The following is a 12,142-nucleotide window of genomic DNA, read 5'->3' on the forward strand; positions in this document are numbered from 1 at the left end:
CTAAATACAGTAGAATAAAACCATCAGCCGATACCCAGTTTAACGTAAGTTTGCCTACCCAGAGGTGAGATCTTGACTCACAGTTTCGATGCAAGAGGGACTGCGGTCGCTCAGGAGAGAGATACCGAAAGAACCAACTAAAATACTCGATATATGTTTCATGATTTTGTTGGGATAATTTTACAGAGAGGGGGATTACCTTGATAGAATATAGAACAACCCAATAGGCCTAACTAGAATTTGAAATTTGAATTTAATTAGTGGATAGAAGCGCAGGCGGGATATGACCTATCTTGGCTATGAGGCCATATCAGGAACGGGGGAACATGATTTTCATGCCTGGCTATAGACAATTTAGCCTTCAGCCTCACATACATGTAGCTGAGGAATAATCGGAAATTATGGATTACCGTAGAAATTACCCGCGTCCCTGATATGCGTCCATTGCCTAGGATGGTCGAAGAGAAAAAGCCACGTTTCCTAGTTTGTGCCCATATGTTACCCTTCGGGAGTCAAACGTGTCATCAGATCATCGGAAAGGACCAATCACAAAATGCTAGCATGGGATGATACACTCGTGATCGACACAATATGTTGTCGTTTAATGCAGTAATCGCAGGTTTGCTAACCTTAACTGACACCAGCTTGGCTCACGTAAATATTAACCACATGTCTGATCCAAAAATGTATGCTCTAAGGCCTAGAATGGTAAAGTCCAAAAATATAACAAACAGTGTTTCTGGACACTGTTACATATATTTCGGTTCTGCAAGTTGGAAGTTCGTTTTAATGTGCTGTACATGCCACTGAAACTTGGTAAATTTCGACTGAAAGATTGGTGATTTTGTGTTATTTTGCTGGACAGTATATTTATCTAGCCAAACATCCCAGTCCGTGGTATACATATAGGACACAATGATTGAGCCCGAAAACCCATAATTATTTGTCAGTTCCAACTCATTAGCAACGTTAAGGCCAAAAAACAGTTAAAATAGGATTCTCGTCCGAACCTCTTCTTAAAATCGAGGCGGAGTGTGTGGGCAGCTTTTTATTTTTATTTCGACATGATGACAGACGTCAGAGTCTACACATTTCAAGAGAAAATGCGTCCGTACCATGACCTATGTGTACTGTGTCCCCGTCCTCTCCAATACGAACTTGAATGACGGATATCCCTGATGATGATAATATAATCAGAAATCGTACTCATATAAGGTGCTGTCAACACGAATGCGCATATGAGGTCAGATGTAAAACGAAATTAAGTTATGGCAGAAAATGAAATACATTTTTGGGGGGGGGGGGGGGCGGCGGCGGCCGTAATCGTGGCGGGACGGACGAGAATCAAGTTTTCAATTGTACCTGGCCTAATCGGTTGTGGTTTAAAATGGTTTGACATTTGTAAAGGATGACACAAGGGAATATGCACCGACCATAATCGCTCCTATACTAATTGTCAAAGTCAAGCCTCTTCATTTATAATGCACTATGTTGCTGACATGAATGACACTTCAGAAACTCGTTGTTGCATTTACTGCAGTATATAATTGGATGTGCTTCTGAACATTCAAAGAGTTTCAACGGCGAAACCGAAGCCTGCAGTAGCGAACTCATATGCAAGCTCTAAAACGGTTTATGCCTGTTTCGCCTATTCCTGTTTGGCCTATTCCTGTTTCGCCTGTTCCTGTTTGGCCTATTCCTGTTTGGCCTACTTCCTGTTTGGCCTATTCCTGTTTGGCCTACTTCCTGTTTGGCCTACTTCCTGTTTGGCCTACTTTCCAGTACCAGGAATAGGCGGAACAGGAATAGGCGGAACAGGAATAGGCGGAACAGGAATACACCTCTAAAACAACTGCTGCTTGTATGACACTTGTAGGCCCAGTTCTTCAAGTTAGAGAAAATTACCTGACCAAATGCTATTTCACGACTTATCATTCAGTTCAAAATCGTTTGGTTTCGTTTTTACCCCTCAGCCCATAAAGGCTAGAGGGGTATTGTCGAGGCGTTCGCCGTTTGTCTGTCCGTCTGTCCGTCAGGCCGTCGGTCCGCCTGTCCGTATGTCCGTCGGTGCGTTGATCTCGTTTCCGGAGCATATATCCGTAACCATAAATGCTGGCCATTTCATCTCTGGGTGGTTTGAAGGTCTTATGGTACCATTGTGCCTTTTGGCAGTTTTGACGGTTTTCGACCTACACTTGGCCCCAGGGGGCGCTTCATGCAAAAAACTACTTTTGGCTATATCTCATGAATTATGCTAGCTAGAATCATGATATTTTTACTGAAGACAGTACTCATAAGACTACATCACATAATACCCGGGTTTTTGATTTGACCTACTTTTCAAGGTCACAGGGGTCAAGTAGCGTAAATTGACCATCAGTGGTTTCCGGAACATATATCCGTAACCATAAATGCTGGCCATTTCATCTCTGGGTGGTTTGAAGGTCTTATGGTACCATTGTGCCTTTTGGCAGTTTTGACGGTTTTCGACCTACACTTGGCCCCAGGGGGCGCTTCATGCAAAAAACTACTTTTGGCTATATCTCATGAATTATGCTAGCTGGAATCATGATATTTTAACTGAGGACAGAACTCATGAGACTACATCACATAATACCCGGGTTTTTGATTTGACCTACTTTTCAAGGTCACAGGGGTCAAGTAGCGTAAATTGACCATCAGTGGTTTCCGGAGCATATATCCGTAACCATAAATGCTGGGCATTTCATCTCTGGGTGGTTTGAAGTGTTATGGTACCATTGTGCCTTTTGGCAGTTTTGACGGTTTTCGACCTACACTTGGCCCCAGGGGGCGCTTCATGCGAAAAACTACTTTTGGCTATATCTCATGAATTATGCTAGCTTGAATCATGATATTTTTTACTGAGGACAGTACTCATGAGATTACATCACATAATACCCGGGTTTTTGATTTGACCTACTTTTCAAGGTCACAGGGGTCAAGTAGCGTAAATTGACCATCAGTGGTTTCCGGAACATATATCCGTAACCATAAATGCTGGCCATTTCATCTCTGGGTGGTTTGAAGGTCTTATGGTACCATTGTGCCTTTTGGAAGTTTTGACGGTTTTCGACCTACACTTGGCCCCAGGGGGCGCTTTATGCAAAAAACTACTTTTGGCTATATCTCATGAATTATGCTAGCTTGAATCATGATATTTTTACTCAGGACAGTACTCATGAGACTACATCACATAATACCCGGGTTTTTGATTTGACCTACTTTTCAAGGTCACAGGGGTCAAGTAGCATAAATTGACCATCAGTGGTTTCCGGAGCATATATCCGTAACCATAAATGCTAGGCATTTCATCTCTGGGTGGTTTGAAGGTCTTATGGTACCATTGTGCGTTTTGGCAGTTTCGACGGTTTTCAACCTACACCTGGCCCCAGGGGGCGCTTCATGCGAAAAACTACTTTCGGCTATATCTCAGGAATTATGCTAGCTAAAATCATGATTTTTTTTGATATGTGCGTTGGGGATGACTAGAGGAAGGTTCCTTTTGAAAACCAGCTCGTTCTGATTGTCAATATGCTCACAGGGCGGCGTGCTTGAAATTGGTTTCCGTCAATTTCGAGGAGAACCGTCTGATTAAATTCATTTTTGGTATGTACGTTGAGGGTGACTAGAGCGAGGCTCCTTTCGAAAACGGTGGCGTTCCGATTATCAATATGGCCAATAGGGCAGCTTGCTTGAAATCGGTTTCCGTCAATTTCGAGGCGAACCGTTTGTCCGATCAAATTCATTTTTGGTATGTACGTTGGGGGTGACTAGAGCGAGGTTCCTTTCGAAAACAGGCTCGTTCTGATTCTTAATATGGTCACCAGGGCAACGTGCTTGAAATCGGTTTCCGTCAATTTCGAGGAGAACGGCTTGGAGGATGGAATCAATTTTTAGTGAGTGTAGGCCTAATGCAGTTTTGTAAGGGGAAGGTTCCTTTCGAAAATCAGCGCGATTCGAAATTCAATATGGCCGCCACGCTCACATCCTCAAAATAGGTTTCCACAATTTTAATTTCCATATGCAAACTAGCCACTCCACTAAGCCAACTTCACCATTATCTCACCTTCAACCTTAATAGGCTGAGGGGTTATGCTCGCTTTGCGATGCTATTTTTATCCGCTGGCATGGGTTATTTTATTTCATCGCGTCTTCTTCTTTTTTCGTCTTCCCTAGGTCCATTTGGCTAAGGATTGGGGCGAGTTTGCCCAATGCTCAAATAGACAACTGGATTAACACAAGCGGTTTAACGCCCACCAAACAACCGATATCTTAGAGCACCTGACTTGTTGAAAGCTCCTTTAGGTTCAGCTGGCGCAAGCTATTTTCTCCAAAATTATCGTCTGCTTTTAAAATGTTATTCTGACAAAATGAGTAATTTGGTTCTTAGTATCTAGTTTCAAATGTAGAATCATCTATGTTAGTATTCAGAAAGCTGCCTATTAATCAGGCATCGCCAGTGCCTAATCACCCCGACACCTAGCGGATAAGTATAGTACCTGTGTCGACTTGTGACGATAGACGTAATGCTGGGATCCAAAGAACCTTTCAATTGAATCAGGCATCGCCAGTGCCTAATCACCCCGACACCTAGCGGATAAGTATAGTACCTGTGTCGACTTGTGACGATAGACGTAATGCTGGGATCCAAAGAACCTTTTAATTGAATTTGATCCAAAAAGAGGGTTTTGATTATACCCAGAGTGCCACAGGCTAAATATATTGAAGAGGTCACTGTTTGCAAATACTGGTAGAGCTAAACAGTAAACCTATCCCAGCACATTTTGTAATAACGTTATTCCTTTTGGCACGAAGTGACCTCAGGTAACTAATCCGTAGATCAGTAAGCAGGACTGGTATCATTGAGGGTTTGTTCTAGCAGTGTAATGGTTTTCTCCTTGTGCGAAATCTTATCATGTTTCGTTATCGGCTAAACTTTCTCTGTTGTAATATTGAAGTCGTTTTTGCGCATTACTCTGTTCTATTTCTCCATATCACCAGTCATACTGCTGATATCGTCCACCAGCTCCTCAGCATGATTTTTCACATTGATAAGTTGAGTGATATAAAAATAGATGTCTCCATGTGTACTATTCATTGGGCCCGACCAAGAAGGTGAGATAGAACATGAACACGAATTGATATTAATGATGTTGGAGGGAGAACCACCTATCAGTTGGGAGAACCACTTTATCATGACCTAAGTTTATATTTTTATGTGTTTTAATAGACCTGCTCAATCACTAGAAAACATTTAAAAACCTCAAACCTCGTATAAGGAGAGGCGCGTGTGATAGAAAAATCAGAAATCAAATGGTGGATGTTGGCTGTTGTAATGAACTGTGGCTTAGGGCCTGTTGCTTTGCTTGATAGTATGTTTTGCCTAGTCCGCAGTCTAGTATGCCCAATATTTTCAACCAACTGTTCTGGAAATATTGGTTTCATTCGTAAGTGATAAGAGCGATTATCAGGGCCACGGTTCAGGTGGAGCTTCAAATCATTACAAATAATTTCCGTCATGTTTAAGTGGTAGGCCTATTGGCGTTATATTACCGTTTGAAACTATCACTGGGCTACTACGGCAATTAAAGGTTCTATAAGAAAATCATACTTAAAAAATCGTGTACATGTATGTTACACAGCGTTTTCTTTGGGCGTCGTGCAAGTTTAAACAACCTTACGCTTATTCAGTAGGCCTACACATCCACAGTTTTAAACTTGGATTGGATCAATCTCATCTATAAATTGAAAAACGTCGAGAATTTGATAACAGTGACGTCACTGGTGTGATCCAAACCTGTCCGCCCCCACGAGTCCACCATCAAATCGATTCAATAGAAGAAGACTGAAAGCGCCCGCCTCGAATAGTTGCCACACCAGAAGCGGAAAGCAGACATTGGGATAGCATCATCAGCTTTGGTTACCATCGTTACCAGCGTGTAAGGTGGGTGTACACTTTAAATTTATTTTGTTGATATTCCGTGTTTGGGAAACAAATGGGTGATGTGGTATTGGTATTGTACAGGAGACAGATTTAGACGTGTACTATTGATTGATAGATTTGGTGTGAAGAGGGTAATGCGCATGAAAATAGGTCCCCTGAACAAATGAATCTTTTGTATTTTGTAGGTTGCTAATGCACGATGTGCAATGTTACATTTTCTTATTTTGTCTCCTTTTTTGCAACATGACTTTGCCATATGTACAATGTATTCTATCAAGGGTTAGCTGAAAACAGCCCTCAATTTTGCAAATCTATAAGGCCTATCAGTACGCATACAAAATAGACCTATATCACGCGGACCACCTTCTAGAGTAGTATGTATCATGATTATCAGCATGTTCTCCAAGCAATAGTTTGGCCATTTTGTTTTTGGTGTTGCTTAAATTGGCAAAAAGCGATAGGTTATAGGCCTAAGCCGTACTGATTAGCAGTGATGGATAACCTGGGCAATTTCTTAGTTGATAAGTTATGGGAATCCGAAGAGCGAATATTTGCAGTCAACGTGTTTTTGTCAATCATATGGGAGGGTGTAAATCCTATGTTTGACATATCTCAGTCGTCCGCACTTATCCTAGCTACCGCCTTCTCCCCCATATGGACGTGTCACCTGTTCGTACTCCGTCGCCTGTTAATTCGTCACACGGGGTGTGTACACAACTCTGTGATGCTTGCACGTAGCGTGGGCGCACAGTGCGTCGTCACGTTGTGTCCATTGGCCAAATCTATCGTTTCTTACTGTTCCCCGCATTGTTTGGAGAATGCTGCAAGCAACAGATTGGTTCGGCTGGTTAAAGAGGCCATTACTGTAGGCTGTTGTAGTTTTGTCACCTTAATCTTGTCTGTAGGATATGGGGAATCATGAAGACGTGCTATTTGTCTAAGGAGTGAAGCGTTATTGTGAAAAGTATCTCAAGATCTCAGCAGCTTAAACCAAATCGGACTGATGCATTTCAACTAAACAATGGTCCACCCAAATATCTACAAACAGCGAATTCAACATGTTGAATGTTTCATGAGTTTCCGCTTGTTTAGGGTGATTTATAAACGAATGCTGTCTTAGTCGGGTTTATAGACAGTGAAGCTAATGAGACCGCACCACAATTGAGTATACCCCAACCTCGTAAGTGATAAGATTCTTGACAATCTGGGGTATTGATTCTCCAGGGGGATTAATGTTGTCTTTCTAATGTCATAAATTGAGAAGTATTTCTAATATCTTTAATCACATTATCTTCACCGCTCTCGGGTTAAATTAGGTCATGTGGAAGAGTTTTAGACAAATCGTACTTACGCATCTAAATGTTTAAAAAGTAATTTTGTCGTATCAAAGTTTGGTTTTGGCAGAACCCTGATTAGATCCTTCATAGTCTGCAGTTTCTTGGACTTGTCAGGTAACGCTGTAGTATAAAGATATTAAGCTTAACTCTTTATCATTCAATTCCAACATGCGATCTGTACAAACTTCACTTCAGAGAAAACATGAATAATAATGACAAGACTTCACAACAGGCCTTGAATTAAGTGAACGATCACTGAAAATGACAGACACCACTGAAACCGAAGCTTGACAGGCACTATTCACCTGTGCCCGACCAAACAATACGCGAACTGTCAGGCATGAAACCCATGCTGTCCAGCGCCACCAAATTAGTTATGTTGGTTTACGTTGCGGGTTTCATAGACTTCTATTCTATTTTCTCTTACGAGCATTCTATCACATGCCATTATTGTTCAGCACCAATTGTCGTTTTTACCCTGGTGACTCATCCTCGGCACAAGCTCCACAAGCTACCCATGTTTCTCACTTGGATCGCAGCTTTTACTTGCCTCCTCATTCAACAAACATGGCAATCAAAGAAAGAAGCCCTTGGTGAGTAGCGATGAGACTATCTGCATCGAAGATTATGTTACCAATAACTTATCCCTTTCACTGCCAAGACGTATTTGACCGAATTGAAAATGTGAACAAAACTTTGAAAAGTATACTATCCTGTCCTATCACACGATGACTTGACTGAGTGAAATACTAATGTCATGTGGTTTCAATAATACTTCAGATTTTCTTCCATTTTTTACCTTGATCAAAGTGGTCACTGGCAGTGAAAGTCCAGATGGACTACATCACAGCTCTGCTGATGAAATGTCGATGACTTTGGATGAACCAAAAAATACTCACTGATAGCAAATTTCAACTTGTCATAGAAATCAAATGGGAAGAGAGGTTCTTTAAGTTCTCTGAAGAACAGCTTCAATGCACCAGTTAACACATGGAAATCCCACATCGTATCATCTAAGTCGTATGGTTCTGCAGAAGAGGTTTCAGAGGAACATGTCATATTGAGCAAAATGCCACCTCCAGAATGCACAATGTATAAGTTTCAATAAAAATGTCCCAGTCATATCAACTCTGCGACTCTGAAGTTCTGTCATTCTGTTTCCTGCAATTGGCAAGTTGAGCACTGAAAAGTTGTCTCGGTGAGATGAGACAATGACCCCAAACTGAGGAATATATGGCTATCAAGCTTGCTCGGGAAGTTGACCTGCAATAGACCAGCATCCTATCCAGGGGAAGTTATACTCCTAGTCACTTAAATGCTTCGGAATCAGGGATAAGCTCCGGCCAGGAAAATAGTAGATAAGAATACATGCTGACTTCATTTCATTCACTAACAATAATTTTTTTACGGACGGGTGCAGAGTTAAGACAAAGGAAAAAAACATCATACTCGCATGATTCAAAGGGTTAATTTGAAATCTACAGAGTTTTCAAAGGAACCTCTTTCTCGAATCACATACAAATAGTGAAGAAAAATTTGTGAGATGAAATGAAATGTTCTCCACGCAATTAACAGAATGAAACGGCCAGGGGCCATTGTGCTCACCGTATAGATATTTGGTGCTTTGGAATTCATCCAGGTTAAGAAACATTGTACATGTACATCATAATGACCAGGGTGTGATAAGGAACTACATAACGATATGTTGATCTTTTCTCAAACATGTACATTAAAAACGTAAGAATGTGTATTGATCAACTTAAAGTCAAAGACCTGTTAAATGAATAGAGCATGCCAACGTTTAAGTAATAAGTATGATGATTGAAACGGCCAGTGATACGTCTCTAAAGCATATAAAGGTGATTGATGGCATAATAAATGTTTTTTAGCATCACATTTTGCCGTGAAACTTTTACAGTACTGTTTATATCCGAAAACGCAACTGTATGGCAGAAATCTGACGATCAAACGTGAACCACATTATTCTTTGTGATGTTCCATATCCAACGAGGCAGGGTGATGTGAATTTATGGTTGATAAGTAAGACATCCCCGTCATGTCAACATCACTCTCAAACTAACATACAGAACAAGGCCTTTGTTTTATTTGCTTCGGAACGATTGCTTTCCCCCTGAAAGAGTCTGCTGGCTGTTCGGGAATTCATATTGCGTCGTCAGTATTTGATGGCCGATAAATGTACGAAAGTGTGGCCCTCAGTCAACTAGATTTGCCATGGATGACATGGCTGGAAATGGGGCGTAAAACGAGAATGGCTTGCATCACTGCTGTATTTGTTATAACGAAATCTCGCAGACAAATCGTCGGTCTAGGCAGTTCTGGTTTCACCGATCACTCAAGTAAAGATGACGTTCTATTTTTCTCGTTGCATAAATAATCATACTTTATTTTTCCTTTCCTCTTTATGATTTTATATTAGGTTCCAAATGTTTGAGGTTTTAAAAATGATCTGTAGTGGAGTTTCGTGGCTTGCAACTCAAACTACATTCCGATAAAAAAGCATTTCTTATATCTTGCCCTTAACCCGTGAACATTTGTTGCATACGGCTGTGTTGAAACCCACAAACTCTTGGCTATCCCCCAAGGAGACATTTTCATGTCTGCGTGAAGCTGTTGTATCCTTTTAAAAATTCATGATCTGAATACAATAGTTCGCTGACTGTACTCTGCAGATACATCCACGTGCTAGCCTTATTAGTTGCAGCAACATAACATGACGTACACCTCATTTGCCGCGGCTAAAATGACATTCATTACTTTATATTTTGTCTAATTTCAAAAAGCAATGGTTGAATTGCAATCTGGCTTGAAATGCTCCGAGTAAATACCTTCTATTCAATACTTTGTACCCCGAAACACTGCCAAAGCTAAGGGTGTGTTTGTGTTCTCATAAGCCCAGTATATTGCTCAGTGCAATATTTTATAGTGCATTACAGTCCATGATAAGGCAAAAACGCCTCATTTCACTGTCATGTGTAATGAATTTATCAATATGCAGTGTAATTATTTTATAGGCTGACACATTTAAATATTATTGAATAGATTCAATTTGTTTGATCACTGAGGGCTTCAGATACTAGAAGTCACCGGTGACTTGACGCTCACATCCGCGGATTAAAAAAGGAGGAATATAGAATAAAATATTGACATTGACACAGCGTCGCCAAGTGTCGGTACCAAAGCTTCGAGTTACCCCTAATCATGTTATCACATTCTCCCAGGTCTGTCCTGTATTCTTTTATTATGGAGTTTGTGTGATATGTCAGTGGTCACCCGAATCACAATCCTTTTTTGGCTTATCTCTGATATACAACAGAGGGGACAGAGCATGTCGCGAACACCAAGTATGCGGGCGCAAGTAAGTTGCATATTTGTGGTATGATCATGGCATTCATTTATACATTGCCTTTCTCTGGCTTCTAATATAAGTTGAAACAAATGTGCAGGGCAATATTTGACTGCCTGAATAAGTTTCTGTTTGATATATTATGCACTGGTGTCATTTTCTGTCTGCGCTGGGGCTACTGTGGGAGAGAATAATCAATTATAGTTCGTGTCAGGTCGGAAGACTGTTTTATCTCACAATATCCATAATCATCATAATCATTAAATTGTTGACAGCAGTTTCCTATCGAATAAGGAAGACTGTCATCAGAATTTATAAAGACAATGCTTTATTTATTCTTGCTGTCATGAAAAAGAGTCACTGAGAGAGTCCTCCTCCCTTATTGGGTCTTAGGCCTGCGAGTTACAATAGGGTGCATTTAATTACTTCTTCTTCTTCTTCTTCAGCGTTCGCTCTGCACTTGGAGGGGTCGTTCTCCTAGGAGTAATCCTCCTCCAAGGCGGGATGAGCGCATCCTGCGTGCCACTACGGTTAGGCGCCAATTGGGTTTATTGGCCTAGTGGTCCGACTTTGGCGAGAGAGATAGAGTCCACGCAAGCTACTCATGTTTCTCACTTGGTGGGGTCTTAGCTTGCCCTGGCATAGACACCAGGTACAAGGAACCTCGGTTTTGAGTCTCATTCGAAGGACTGTGAAGAGCCAGGAATTTTAGTTCCTTGAAAGCCACGCCGGTTCATCCAGACATACGATCATGGGTTCTTCCCGGGATCGAACCCTGGCCCTATTGCGTGGTGGCCAGCAGTGTAAACCACTAGGCCATGAGGCTCCTTGTATTTAATTACTATCGCGCAGCTTTCGGGCTCCACTTTTCCAACTGGGCTGATCTAACGTGTTCTCGTTGTCATGGTTGTAAGTAAAGCCTCTGAGAAGGTCTGCCCTCAGTGAAAGTATTCGACATCATATAAGTACATGTATAAAGAATTCCCCGCCGTCATGTACATGGCATCCTGTCGGTGTCCGCCTTGCATGCGACCAAAAGAATGGCATGTGACTCACTGTTTCGGCTTGCCATCCAGGGAGTGATTTCCATAGAAACAATAGTATGTCTATATTACTTTCGAGGAACTAACTTCTGATTCACTTGGTCCTTTCTTCTTTCATAATAATTTGAATAATCGAGTTCCTGCTACAGTTTATGCATGCGGTATGCGAATCGTGGGCACCTGATGATTGTACCAATTTATGCAAGACTAGAAGGATAATGGATTCCGAACACGTATCCATCTTCACCGTAAATTCCAATGGGGCGTCCTTCGCCCATATTACGTGTTCACCAAACCAGTCTTAACCCACTGAGGATTCTGCCTATTATCTTTGGCATTGCATTACGTTTGAAACTGGTCTGGAAGGAAAGCAGCGGATTTGCAATTGCATCTGGTTAGTATCTTACCATGACAAAAAAGTACTGTAGGGAAA

General features: G+C 41.4%; 1 protein-coding gene across 2 annotated transcripts in view; it reads left to right on the plus strand.

Moving 5' to 3' along the window:
• The first annotated feature begins 5,854 nt into the window (after window positions 1–5,854).
• Window positions 5,855–12,142, plus strand: part of LOC135488388 (uncharacterized) — a 121,087-nt gene continuing 114,799 nt past the window's right edge. Inside the window, exon 1 of one of the 2 annotated variants that reach the window (XM_064772982.1) lies at window positions 5,855–5,965. The gene's annotated coding sequence lies outside the window, so the exon portion shown is untranslated. The remainder of the gene's footprint in view (window positions 5,966–12,142) is intronic. The other variant, XM_064772984.1, reaches the window with a different exon arrangement.

Source organism: Lineus longissimus, chromosome 5, assembly GCF_910592395.1.
Source record: "Lineus longissimus chromosome 5, tnLinLong1.2, whole genome shotgun sequence".
NCBI classification, from domain to species: Eukaryota; Metazoa; Nemertea; class Pilidiophora; order Heteronemertea; family Lineidae; genus Lineus; species Lineus longissimus.